The 14,813-nt window shown below is 38.5% G+C and overlaps 2 non-coding genes and 4 pseudogenes across 2 annotated transcripts; all 6 read left to right on the top strand.

Annotated features, from left to right (window-relative positions):
• The first annotated feature begins 8,143 nt into the window (after positions 1 to 8,143).
• On the top strand, positions 8,144 to 8,262 carry LOC142512724 (5S ribosomal RNA; annotated as a pseudogene).
• A 2,849-nt stretch (positions 8,263 to 11,111) lies between these two features.
• LOC142509833 (5S ribosomal RNA) lies at positions 11,112 to 11,230 on the top strand. The gene has a single exon (XR_012807983.1). It is a non-coding gene; the product is annotated as a 5S ribosomal RNA (ribosomal RNA).
• A 909-nt stretch (positions 11,231 to 12,139) lies between these two features.
• On the top strand, positions 12,140 to 12,258 carry LOC142511196 (5S ribosomal RNA; annotated as a pseudogene).
• Positions 12,259 to 12,909: 651 nt separating this feature from the next.
• Positions 12,910 to 13,028, top strand: LOC142514672 (5S ribosomal RNA). Its single transcript, XR_012810556.1, has one exon. It is a non-coding gene; the product is annotated as a 5S ribosomal RNA (ribosomal RNA).
• Positions 13,029 to 13,710: 682 nt separating this feature from the next.
• LOC142512124 (5S ribosomal RNA) lies at positions 13,711 to 13,829 on the top strand (annotated as a pseudogene).
• A 604-nt stretch (positions 13,830 to 14,433) lies between these two features.
• LOC142512863 (5S ribosomal RNA) lies at positions 14,434 to 14,549 on the top strand (annotated as a pseudogene).
• Positions 14,550 to 14,813: the final 264 nt, after the last annotated feature.

Genomic DNA, 14,813 nt, shown 5'->3' with positions numbered 1-14,813 from the left:
CCTACGATATTCCCATTCTTCCGTTACCACAAAACCGTTACCACATATCCGTTACCACATATTCGCAATGATGGAAACACGATCGTCGGGCTCCCACTGGGACCATAACCCTTACGACGTCGCCAACATTAACGAATTAGTCACAATTATTTCACATCCTTCAACATTTTTCATTCGCATCACTTAAAAAAAATCATGAATATCATTACGTTACATGTATTTTAAATGTCTTCTTAAATCATAAAAATCCCTTAGACATTTAAAAATCATCATTTAATCATGAATAATTCATAAACATTTAAAAATAATCATATTTTCATAAAAATAGCATTTAGGGCACTGCCATGACGTTTACTATGCTTTAGGTGCAAAAAGACCGTTTTACCCCTAGACGTAAAATTTTACCTTTTCGACTTTTTCCTTGATTTCATGACTCTAACATGTCCCAAATAATTATTTTAGCTTACGTGAATTTTTTCATAATTTTATTTAGCTTAAGTGTTAGACTTTTTCAATTATTTTTTCTTAATTATTTTGACGGTGTTTTATCCCGAAAAATACCAAACTTTAATATAAAATTCCTAAATTATAAATTTAGTCTTTTTATATTATTTTAGCCCTTATGGACCCCGACTCGACCCCCGTGAGCCGTTTTCCAATTTTTTTCTTCTTTTAAATACCCTATTCGACACCTAAACTTCGACCCCGAGCCAACTTTCGATTTTCACGAGTTACCCCCGAGCAATATCGAACCAGAACCTGCCCAACATGTTGAAGTACCCTACTGGACTCTAACCTCACCAAGAAACCAGCCCAAACCACAAAAACGACAGCTTCTTAAGTAACCCCATGCTGGCCGAGACTTTCAGCTTTCATGGACTCTACGATTTTGGTGTCTAGACCCTAAGCCGACGCCCCAGCCCCTGAACCAAATTATTGTGCACCACGCTAGGACCCTAGTGAGCCACCCTAGCCCAGCCCGTGACCCCGAGTTGAGCCCCTCATCCCCTGGACCTGTGCGTAAACCCTGCACCAACTTGTGCATGGTTCTCGGGTGGAGTCCTAGCATAGCTAGGACTCTTCCCCAGCCCTGACCGTGAGTCCTAGCTTGGCTAGGACTCCCTCCTTGACTCCCTCGTGACCTTGGCTAGCCCATGGAACCAGCCAACCCAACCCCAACCCCCTGCAATGAAAACCCGAACCCTCAACCCAAGACAGCAACTCGCGCTGCTTGGTGTTTTGTTTCTGCCGTAACTTTTGGTGGTGATTAAGGTGAGTTGGTGTGATTCTAAAACAAGTGTAAACCACTCTTGATCTTTCCTTATGTCATGGCAGCCCCTTAACCAAATAATATACAAGTTATTGGATTCAAAAATCATGTTTTCTCATTTATACATGCCATAAACCGAAAATTCTGAAAAATATTTCATGTTCTTCATGCACACAATAATTCAATCAATAATATGATATGATGGATGAGAAAAGGTGATGTATGGCGTGCCTTTACGTTTTATACGCACGAAAAACCTTTGACGACGAAGAACGGGAGATGACTACGGCTTCTACTTTGCTTGTTGCCTTCGAAAAACCCTTACCAAAAATCCTTCAAAGTGCCGTGAGGTTTGTGTGTGTGTGATGGGAAGAGTTTTTCAGAAAATAAACTAGGTGGCCGATTTCCTTTGGTGCCAAAGTGTAGGGTTTTGCAACTTTTACACTTTAAATACTAATTAAATCCCTAAGTAGGCTTTAGGCCTATTAAGCCATAGAATTAAGCCCATTAGTTAAATTAGGATTTAAATAAAATATTAACAAGGTTTTTGTTTAAATAAATTTGTGAATTTATTAGCCGGGTTGCCAAAAAGCTCGTATTTTAGTTGAAAAACCAACACCGATAAAATTTACGCCCCGGCGTATAAAATCACCTCAAAACCCTTAATTTCACAAAATACTAAAAAGCATCGACAATCTTGTAAATAATTAAAAATAATTATTTAATAAAAATATTTTACGTTTTCTTAAGCCCTCGGTCCCCGTTCCTCGATCGTCACTTGAATATTCTTAAAATACATTTTTTTTTTGCATGATGACAAATAAATCTCATTTAGCATATAAACAAGTACGTCACATAATTAATTAGCAGCTAAAATCAATTAATTACTCTATTTTTCATAATTTCCTAGATTCGCATGCAGTTGGATTACGTCGTCTGAATTTTGGACCTTACAGTTAGCCCTTTCGTAATTATCTCGATTAAAAATCAATAATCGTATTAATTATTGCCAAATCATTTCAGAATAATCTCATATTACAGTAATCAAATTCTCGGGCCTTACATTTCTCCCCCTCTAAGATATGATTTCGTCCTCGAAATCACAAGCAATCAATTCAGATAAGGAAGATATGTATACTCAAGGTTACTTCAGAAAATTCATTCTATCAAACCATTCTGATAAAATTACTTGCAATTACTGGCTATACAACATCCGTATATACCAATCAACAGCTCATACCACATCAATATCAACAGCTGTTATCAAATTCAATCTCAAATATCACCGTAATATCATTCCCATTCAGCGGAAATCTGCAGTACTCACTGTACAATGTTTTATCTGTGGCTATCTTAATACTCGTTTGATAGCTATCATTATACAGTAATTCATAAAGTGACAAGACATTAGGTCACTAGTGCTAAAATCCAGCACTACAGTTCCTGGATATCCTCCAGTATATAGATAGTTCATTTCAACTATCTGTCAATCTATAAATCATAGATAAAATCATGCTATACATTCTGCCAAAAGCACAAAATCAAGCAAAATCACAATCTGATATACTCTACTTCGGCATTCTAGTTATTCTGACCACTTTTCTGACATCGATCTGTGTCATTTGGTCATGTTTGTACGTTATCTGGTACAAACTAATAAATCTAGATTGAACAATATGTCAATCACAATCATATTACATCACAATCTGGAAAGTATTACAGTGATCTTATTACGAAATTCATCGAAATATACTCCCCATGTCTAGTCAGAAATATACAAATTCTGTAATAACTCTTCTGATTTCTATATTTCTGTCTTCATTTATTGGCGATTCAGACATTTCAGTACAAGTTCTGCCAACATTTCCGTATAAATTCTATCATAACTGATTTAATCTGTCTATATCAAAACTGTCTGTTCGAATTATCATATACTTTCTGTTACCTAAACGACTACTGAATCCATTTCTGTGCGCTTCTGACCTTATCTGTCATTTCCAATTCGAACTATTGGGTATAAACAATCAGTTAATAGTATAAATTAAAGAAAAATACCTACCTGGTATTCGGTTCTGATTATCGATATCAAATTCTGTTGTACAATTGTGAAACATTTGACATTACAAGATAATCATTTTCATACAGTAAAAATCACATATCTGTCACCCCGATCGATGCTCTGCTCTGATTATCGAAATTAAGTTCTGGACATTCTAGTTAAATCTCTGAACTGCCGTAATTCTTGAATTCAGTTCTGATTCGGTTTGAATAATCTGTATCAAACACTGACTCAAAATAACGGTACTATCAAATCAGATTCACAATATCAATAGTCTATACTGATCTAGTGAGTTCAGTAACTCATAAAATTGCAATTTCTGGCAATACTGTCAATTCTGACTAATCCATCACGTCTTCATGCCGTGCTGATCAACTGCTATATATCATCTGTAAATATAATATGCCCCCAAACAATATAAGCTATCTCAAATACTGTTTAGAACAATAACAATACTAAAGCAGATACAAAACAACAATCGTATACGATAATCTATCAATTCAGACCAAAAATAAATTTCTGACATTTCTGACATTTATGAAATTTCTGATCTTTCTGATATCGGTATCATTCTCAGCCACTGATCATAATCTCAACTGTGTCAAATTCAATCGGTATACTAACTTCAGATATCGCATACTCTGAATACAATCTGTTTCAAGCAGAATTCATATCTGAAAAATTTCTGTATACAATAATCACATTCCTCAGAATATCCCATTCAATCTTCAGTTATTCGATTCAATCAATCAGATGCTGCGAATATATCAAAATATCATAGATACAACGAGCATGAAATCATCAGAATATCTCTGAATATATTGAAATATGCCAAAGAGAAACACTAGATCAGATGTAACTCCAGTTCGGTACTCTTCTACTGGTCTTTCAATTCATTCAGTGTCATTCAGTACATTTAATATCATTCTGTACTAAATTCTAAAGCACAAACAGTACCTGATCTCAATTCAATTCTAGAATCTATCTTTCTGATATAAAGCAAATCTGAAATCTTATCTGGGCAAACATCAGCCAACTCGTACATCATTGGCAAATCTGCCAGTGCTAGACTCGATTTCAGTATGTCTACTGAATACATAAGGATACCATCTGTTCCTTTCTGTATCGATCGAGTCATATACAACACACAGATATCAAAGGAATTCTGAATCTAGAATCCTTACCGTGAAATCTTTACTCATCAGCCCTATCTAGTCTGAATCTTATATTTTTCTGGAAGGAATCTACACTAGTTCTGTACTTGTTCAGCATATTAATATCAATAATGACATCAAATCAGAGAACACAAGTACATCATAATCTAACTCAATCTCATTCTCATCTTACTGTAGTATACAATATGTCATAAAAATCTCTGGTATCAATCTTTCCTTCCCAAAAGGTACAAAGATTAATACTACAGCAATACAGACCCAACAGATACCATATGTATCAATGCAACTCAGTCAAAGATAATCATAGAAAATGCATTAGTATATATCAATACATATGCAATATAATCATAAAGTAACAGTACCTGCCACAATATCATCAAGTGTGCTCCGGGTCTGTTCCTCGATCACCACAACCAGATGGTCCAGCTCCCTGAAATCTACGGGAATCTCTTTGGGGACAAACTCTAGCAAAGTGTCCCGGCTGTCGGCAGATACGACAACTACCAGTCACTCCCTGGCATTGCTCTGTGGAATGTCTCCCTCCGCAAATCCTGCAATACACTCCAGTATAACTTGGGCTGGAACCACTGGAGCTAGTTGAACCGCTCAGTCCGCTCCCTAACTTCTTGAATGGCTTCTTTCGAGCTTTCAGCAAATCTTGCTTTCCACTCGTGCTGCCGCGATCAAATCGGAGAGGGGATATCTGTGTCTGGGGTTGCATCGCACACACCCTTTTTAGTTGTCTAATCAGACTCGCTTCCGCTCTCTTCGCTTTACTCAAGGCATCAACAAAATGATAAGGTTGCTGCATATTCATCATCAATGCAACTATCTCCGAGTTCAGTCCTCTGATGAACTGATCTGCTACAGTTTCATCATTCCCAATTACCTGAGGAGAAAAACGCCGTAGAGTAGAGAATTTCGCAACATATTCTTCAATATTCAGTTGGCCTTGTCTCAAATTCTCAAATTCTGCTTTCTTGTCCTCTCGGTACGAAACTGAGAAAAATCTTCGATAAAATTCAGTTCTGAATATTTCCCACGAAATAACTGTACCTCTCTATTCTAGCATTTTTTACTTGTAATCCACCAACTCCTGGCAGTCTCTCGTAACTGGTGGAATATCAGTTTAATTCTCTGCTCATCTGAATAATCAAGTAAATCAAACAGTATTTCTATGTCATCGAACCAGTTCTCACAATCTTCAGACGTCTCGGTACCACTCAGAATCGACAGCTGAAATAACTGAAATTCTTTCAACTGTATTTCTATCTGAGTTTCTGATACATCTATTTGTTCAGTCGAAGTACTACCCATTTCTGGAATTCTCCGTGGAGGGATATCTGCTTATCAAAACATTAGTACTCAAATACTACAAATCTGTTCCGATCTTTCTCTAATCATCTTACTGCTGATCATGAATCAGATCTGATTCATACTCAATAATACATAATACAACCTCAAATCAGATAATCAGGTAACCATGTATTTCAAAGCAGTAAAACCTAATCTCATGCTAGCATTCACATGCAAGGAAAGAAAACTCAATCTACCTCGCTCATTCTCTTCTATCTCAATCTAAAAGATCTATCGCTCTGATACCACCTGTTGTGGGGACCCGGACGCTAATCATCTTCTTAATCATCTTTGGGATTTAATTATCAATTAAGATAAACAGGGTCTAAAAATTTTTCTTTTTTTAAAATGTAAGTGCGGAACGTAATGGAATTAACTAATATACATCTCAGTATAAAAGTATAATAATGTACAAAAATTATTCAAACTAGTCTAAGGTTTAACTACTAAATTTCAAGTATTAAACCAAGTCTACATCCAAGTCCGGAATTACCACTCTAATCTCGATCTCTCATCATCCTCTTGACCCTGATCCTGTCCCACCTGTTGTCATGCACACATACAAACAAGACAACAGCCGGATACTCCGGTGAGAATAAATCCCAGTATAAATAATGTATACATGCAGTTAACTGAATTAACATAAAAGCATGAATTATATCTTATCACATGTAGCATAGTCAATAACATGTATCAATACCAATCTGTAAATAAAACATGAATCGTAATCTACGAAACATAAATCAATACGGATCTGTAAATCAAGTTCTAGTCTCGATATCTAAGACTCGACTCATCTCTTATTCTAATCTAGGGATCCCGATCTAATTTAGACTTTGGTATGCTGTATCGAATGTCTACAATAGACGTCGATCTACATCTAAGCTCATCGATACACCGTAAGTCTAGAGTCTACGCGGTTCTGACAAAGCCTCGGCGATTCTGCCCTAGCTAGGCTGATCTGCCCTAGACTCAAACTCTGGCTCTACTATAATTCAATAGACTAAACATATCAATCTGATAATATGCAAATATCAATGCAATAAGGTAAAGTATGTGATTTTGGGAAACTCAAGTCAAACCTAACTCGAGTTGTGCAATCCCGAATCAACATTTATTTATACCTTTATCTTCTCGATCCGACGAAGACGAAGTCTCGTATTCCAATATGTCCATAACAAGTCTGGCGATGACAATCGCATAAATACAATATCAGTATATAAATCAATTCAAGACTTGTTCTGATCAATACTCAAACCAATACATAATCTGATCCATATCTGAACAAGGCACAATCTAATTCATATCAACGATATCACGATACAATCGAAATCATTACTGAATCTGATCAATCTAAATCAATACTGAATCTAATCAATATCAATCTACTGATGTTTCGACGGCATAACAATACAGTCACGATAACCCCGTCTATCTCAACATCACAGATATAATACAAGAATTCATAACCAGTATCAGTACAACTCATAATCTGAATAATAACACAATTCTTGTATAGAATCTCAACTAAATCAACTCTGAAATTCATAACAATTTCATAAACAGTCTATTCTTTAATCTGACTTCGATTCTATGATGTCTAACATGTCAACAACATCATATATGAATTCCATTTAATTCTGACAACATCATAATTTCAGAACATGTCTAAACGTAACAAAACTTACGTCCAGTTGTAGCCTGCGTTGATTGGAACACAGTACTGAAGTCGGATTCAAAAACAGACGGACGGATTTTTCATAAATCTCGATCAAAAGCAGAAGCTGCTTCTTCCGTTCCTTTCTTTCTTTTTCCTTCTGAGGATTACCGTTTGTATGTTTATATATATATATACATACATATTTCGTGCATGCAAGGAAAGCGGCTCACTCCTTCATAAAACACGTCTCGCGCATATGCGCGACCCCAATCGGCGCATATGCGCGAGACAATCGGTCTCCGCGCATATCCTGTACATCGCCTCGCGCATATGCGCGACTCATCTCCGCGCATATGCGCGAGACCCTCTGGAGTCACTCGCATAGGCTTCGCGCATATGCGCGACATCTTCCGCGCATATGCGCGAGGTCTTCTGCCTGTTTGGCGCATGTGCGCGCATCCGGTCGCGCATGTGCGCCGTTGCTGCAGTCCTCGCACTTCCATTTTCACACGCTATCTCATTTCGTGTCTCGGTTAGGCCTTTCGTAATTATCTCGATTAAAAATCAATAATCATATTAATTATTGCCAAATTATTTCAGATTAATCTCATATTACGGTAATCAAATTCTCGGGCCTTACAACTAATGCACCGGATCCCATCAGAACTCCGAAGTTAAGCGTGCTTGGGCGAAAGCAGTACTAGGATGGGTGACCCCTTGGGAAGTCCTCGTGTTGAATCTCTTTTCGTGTTTTTCTATTTTTGATTACTTGTTGACAAACGATTTTCGGCTCAAATCATCTGAATCTTGATCGGGACCTGATAAGACATGTGAAATCAACGTAGCTCGGGCACTGCCGGATTTGGACAAAATTGTAGCCTAATTTGATTGTAAACGGGCAAACGAATGAGACTCATTACTCTGCAATGAGCTGGCGAGATTTTAACCAAATTCCTTCTCTTAGACCCTCTAACTTGCGATTTTCCGCTTCTGTTAAGCTTCTGTTTCCTCGAGAAATCCGTTTAGAAAGTTCGAAATTTGATTCCGGTTCCATTTTATCGTATCCCATTCATAATAATAGCTTTACATTCGCTATTTTCTTCTTCTTATTTTTTTCCTATTTTCTGGAACATTTAGAGATTTTTGTTGTCATGAGCCGGTTCTGTGCGGAAGGGTATGACATAAATTACTCCGGACACGGTTAATTCATTAAAAAAATAATCCATAATTTACGTAAACGGTCGCGACATGAAAACTTCCCAGGGAGGTCACCCATCCTAGCTCTGCCATCGCGCCAGAACGCTTAACTTCATGGTTCTGATTGGGCGAGAGCAGTGCCTCGTGTTTTCCATCGCCGCCCGCTCCACACGTACTCAAGGGATATAAGAATAAACATCCCACTCAATGTCGGGTGCGATCATACCATCACTAATGCTTCGTAAGCGCGGACGCTGCTCACGTGGTGCCACGTCCGCGCGACGGAATAATTAGCGACGGAATATATATAAAACCATCGCTCAAATTGAATCAGCGATGGTTTATAAACTGTCGCTAAAATGGAATCAGCGACGGTTTAATATATGTCGCGAAAATAGAATCAGCGACGGTTTCGAAACCGACGTTAGTTTGAGCAACGGTTTAAAAACCGTCGTTATTCCTAAATTTTGGTTATTTTATTAAGGGTGAGGACATGATAATAACCACCTATGGGACACCAACTATTGCACTTTAGGTTTTTGTTTTTTTTTTTTAATATCAACATACACTTTTATTAATTTTTTTTCAACAATTCAAATATATATTTAGTCTCTCCATAATTTATTAACGGCCGCAGATAATTGTATTAACAGCGTGCACATGTACGCAGCGGATAATCTTGAACTTTCAACGGTTTGCATCTTTGCAGCATGCAATGTTCGCTGCGGAAAAAGAATTTGCGCGATGCGAAAAACCATTTTTGTTGTAGTGAACACAGAGAAAAAAACAGACAAAAATTCATCACGAAATAAGTTTTTTCAAGAATCTCTACTATTCAAAAAATATTCGTGAGATAAAAATTCGTGAGACCGTTTCACAAGAGACCTACTCAAAAATTTCTGTTTAAATCTTAAATTTAACAAGAATTATTATTTGTTTAATAAATTTAATTCACGATCTTCCAGTCAAAATAGTAATGAAATTTTATCAAGAAAATATTTTTTAAATAATCGTTTAATTTTATATATATTGGACAAGAGTAAATATTCCCGAAAAAACTTATTTCGTGATGAATTTTTGTCTGTTTTTTTCTCTGTCTTCACTACAACAAAAATGGTTTTTCGCAGCGCGCAAATTCTTTTTCCGTAGCGAACATTGCATGCTGCAAAGATGCAAACCGTTGAAAGTTTAAGATTATCCGTGGCGTACATGTGCACGCTGTTTATACTATTATCTGCGGCTGTTAATGAATACTAGTTTCTCTGCACAGGCGATGCGTGTGTGTACAGTCTTTTTTATTATTATCGATGGAATAAAGTGAAATTTGATAAATTATGGAGAAACTAAATTGATATTTGAATTGTTGAAAAAAAATAAAAAATAAAAGTATGTGTTGAAATTTAAAAAAAAACAAAAAACTAAAGTAAAATATTAGTGTCCTATAGGTGGTTATTATCATGTACTTACCCTTAATAAAATAACAAAAATTTAGGAATAGCATGGACGCTGCTCCACGTGGGCAGGGTCCGCGCTTACGAAGCATGGACGCTGCTCCACGTGGGCAGCGTCCGCGCTTCGTAAGCGCGGATTGAGGTATATTTGCATACTCTTTTTTTTACATTATAATTGAAATTAATTTTAAAATTTAAATTATTTTTTTAAAAAAACCCCAGTACTAGGATGGGTGACCACCTGGGAAGTCCTCGTTTGCACCCTTTTTCGTGTTTTTCTATTTTTGATTACTTGTTGACAGACGATTTTCGGCTCAAATCATCTGAATCTCGATCGGAACAAGATAAGACATGTGAAATCAACGTAGCTCAGGCACTGCCGGATTTTGATAAAATTTTAGGCTAATTTTATTGTAAACGGGAAAAAGAACGAGACTCTTTACTCCGCAATGAGCTGGCGAGATTTTAGCCGAATTCCTTCTCTAAGACCCTCTAATTTTCGATTTTTCGCTTCTGTTAAGTTTCCGTTTCCTCCAGAAATGCGTTTAGGAAGTCCGAAATTCGATACCAGTTCCATTTTATCGTATCCCAGGCATAATAATAGCTTTACATTCACTATTTTCTTCTTTTTTTTTCTATTTTCTGGGAACATTTAGCGATTTTTATTGTAGTGAGCCGGTTCTGTGCGGAAGGGTATGACGCAGATTACTCCGGATATGGTTAACTAATTAAAAACAATTATTTTGACTTTTTTAGCTATAATTTACTTAAAAGGTCGCGACACGAGGACATCCCATGGAGGTCACCCATCCTAACTCTGCCATCGCGCCTGAACGCTTAACTTCATGGTTCTAATTGGGCGAGAGCAGTGCCGCGTGTTGTCCATCGCCGCACGCGCCACACGTACTCGAGGGATTTAAGAATAAACATCCCACTCAATGTCGGGTGCAATCATACCAGCACTAATGCACTGGATCCCATCAGAACTCCGAAGTTAAGCGTGCTTGGGCGAGAGCCATACTAGGACTGGTGACCTCCTGGTAAGTACTCGTGTTGCACCCCTTTTCGTGTTTTTCTATTTTTGATTACTTGTTGACAGACAATTTTCGGCTCAAATCATCTGAATCTCGATCGGGACAAGATAAGGCATGTGAAATCAACGTAGCTCGGGCACTGCCGGATTTAAACAAAATTGTAGGCTAATTTGATTGTAAACGGGTAAACGAACGAGACTAATTACTCCGCAATGAGCTGGTGAGATTTTAGCCGAATTCCTTCTTTAAGACCCTCTAATTTGCGATTTTTCACTTCTGTTAAGCTTCCGTTTCCTCCAGAAATACGTTTAGGAAGTCCGAAATTCGATTCTGGTTCCATTTTATCGTATAACAGGCATAATAATAGCTTTACATTCGCTATTTTCTTCTTCTTATTTTTTTTTCTATTTTCTGGCAACATTTAACGAGACTCATTACTCCGCAATGAGCTGGTGAGATTTTAGCCGAATTCTTTCTCTAAGACCCTCTAATTTTCCGCTTCTGTTAAGCTTCCGTTTTCTCAAGAAATCCGCTTAGAATGTCCGAAATTCGATTCCGGTTCCATTTTATCGTATCTCAGGCATAATAATAGCTTAACATTCGCTATTTTATTCTTCATATTTTTTTTTCTATTTTCTGGGAACATTTAGTGATTTTTGTTGTCTTGAGCAGGTTCTGTGCAGAAGGGTGTGACGCATATTACGCCGGAGACGGTTAACTCATTAAAAAGAATTATTTCGATTGTTTTATCCATAATTTACGTAAAGGGTCGCGACACGAGGACTTCCCAGGGAGGTCACCTATCCTAGCTCTGCCATCGCGCCAGAACGCTTAACTTCATGGTTCTGATTGAGCGAGAGCCGTGCCGCGTGTTGTCCATCGCCGCCCGCTCCACTCGTACTGGAGGGATATAAGATTAAACATCCCACTCAATGTCGGGTGTGATCATACCTGCACTTATGCACCGGTTCCTATCAGAACTCCAAAGTTAAGCGTGCTTGGGCGAGAGCAGTACTATGATGGGTGAACCCCTTGAAACTCCTCGTGTTGCACCCCTTTTCGTGTTTTTCAATTTTTGATTACTTTTTGACGGACGATTTTCTGCTCAAATCATCTGAATCTCGATCGGGACCATATAAGTCATGTGAAATCAACGTCGCTCAAGCACTGCCGGATTTGGACAAAATTGTAGGCTAATTTGATTGTAAACGGGCAAACGAACGAGACTCATTACTCCGCAATGAGCTGGCGAGATTTCAGCCGAATTCCTTCTCTAAGACCCTCTAATTTGCGATTTTTCTCTTATGTTAAGCTTTTGTTTCCTCGAGAAATCCGTTTAGGAAGTCCGAAATTCGATTCCGATTCTATTTTATCGTATCTCAGGCATAATAATAGCTTTACATTCGCTATTTTCTTCTTTTTATTTTTTTTTCAATTTTCTGGGAACATTTAGCGATTTTTGTTGTCGTGAGCCGGTTCTGTGCGGAAGGGCATTAAAAACAATTATTCCAACTGTTTTAGCTATAATTTACGTAAGCGGTCGCGACACGAGGAATTCCAAGGAGGTCACCCATCCTAGCTCTGCCATCTTGCCAGAACGCTTAACTTCTTGGTTCTGATTGGGAGAGAGCAGTGCCGCGTGTTTTCCATCGCCGCACGCGCCACACGTACTCGAGGGAAATAAGAATAAACATACCACGCAATGTCGGGTGCGATCATACCAGCACTAAAGCACCGGATCCCATCAGAACTCCGAAGTTAAGCGTGCTTGGGCGAGAGCAGTACTAGCAAGGGTGACCCCATGGGAAGTCCTTGTGTTACACCCCGTTTCGTGTTTTTCTATTTTTGATTACTTGTTGACAGACGTTTTCGGCTCAAATCATCTGAATCTTGATCGGGACCAGATAAGACATGTGAAATAAACGTAGCTCGGTAACTGCCGGATTTGGAAAAAATTGTAGGCTAATTCCATTGTAAACGGGCAAACGAACGAGTCTCATTATTCCGCAATGAGCTAGCGAGATTTTAGCCGAATTCCTTCTCTAAGACCCTCTAATTTGCGATTTTTTCCGCTTCTGTTAAGCTTCTGTTTCCTCGAAAAATCCGTTTAGGAAGTCCAAATTCGATTCCGATCCATTTTATCGTATCACAGGCAAATTAATTTCTTTACATTCGCAATTTTCTTCTTATGATTTTTTTTCTATTTTCTGGGAACATTTAGCGATTTGTGTTGTCGTGAGCCGGTTCTGTGCGGAAGAGTATGACGCAGATTACTCCCGAGACGGTTAACTCAATAAAAACAATTATTTCGACTGTTTTGGCTATAATTTACGTAAACGGTCGCGACACGAGGACTTCCCAGGGAGGACACCTATCCTAGATCTGCCATCGCGCCAGAACGCTTAACTTCATGGTTCTGATTGGGAGAGAGCAGTGCTGCATGATGTCCATCGCCGCCCGCGCCACATATACTCGAGGGATATAAGAATAAACATCCCACTCAAAGTCGTGTTCGATCATACCAGCACTAATGCATAGAATCCCATCAGAACTTCGAAGTTAAGCGTTCTTGGGCGAGAGCAGTACTAGGATGGGAGACCCACTGGGAAGTCCTCATGTTGCAGCCATTTTAGTGTTTTTCTATCTTTAATTATTTGTTGACAGACAATTTTTGGCTCAAATCATCTGAATCTCGATCGAGACCAGATAAGACATGTAAAATCACGTAGCTCGGGCACTGCCGTATTTTGACAAAATTGTAGCCTAATTTGATTGTAAACGGACAAACGAACGAGACTCATTACTTCGCAATAAGCTGGCCAGATTTTAGCCGAATACCTTCTCTAAGACCCTCTAATTTGCGATTTTTCGCTTCTGTTAAGCTTCCGTTTCCATTTTATCGTATCCCAGGCATAATGATAGCTTTACATTCGCTATTTTCTTCTTCTTATTTTTTTTCCTATTTTCTGGGAACATTTAGCGTATTTTGAGATCGTGAGCCGGTTCTGTGCGGAAGGGTATGACGCAGATTACTCCGGAGAAAGTTAACTCATTAAAAACAATTATTTCGATTGTTTTATCCATAATTTACGTAAAGGGTCGCGACACGAAAACTTCCCAGGGAGGTCACCCATCCTAGCTCTGCCATCGCGCCAGAACGCTTAACTTCATGGTTCTGAATGGGAGAGAGCAGTGCCGTGTGTTGTCCATCGCCGCCCGCCCGACACGTAATCGAGGGATATAAGAACTAATGCACTGGATCCCATCAGAACTCAGAAGTTAAGCATGCTTGGGCGAGAGCAGTACTAGGATGGGTGACCCCCTGGGAAGTACTCGTATTGCGCCCCTTTTCGTGATTTTCTATTTTTGATTACTTGTTGACAGACGATTTTCGGCTTAAATCATCTGAATCTTGATCGTGACCAGATAAGACATGTGAAACCAACGTAGCTTGGGCACTGCCGGATTTGGACAAAATTGAAGCCTAATTTGATTGTAAACGGGCAAACGAACGAGACTCATTACTCCGCAATGAGCTGGCGAGATTTTAGCCGAATTCCTTCTTTAAGACACTCTAATTTGCGATTTTTCGCTACTGTTAAGCTTCCGTT

Source organism: Primulina tabacum, chromosome 10 (genome assembly GCF_025594145.1).
Source record: "Primulina tabacum isolate GXHZ01 chromosome 10, ASM2559414v2, whole genome shotgun sequence".
Taxonomy (NCBI): Eukaryota; Viridiplantae; Streptophyta; class Magnoliopsida; order Lamiales; family Gesneriaceae; genus Primulina; species Primulina tabacum.
Note: the sequence above shows the minus strand (reverse complement) of the source record. Positions and strands in the feature narration are given on the sequence as shown.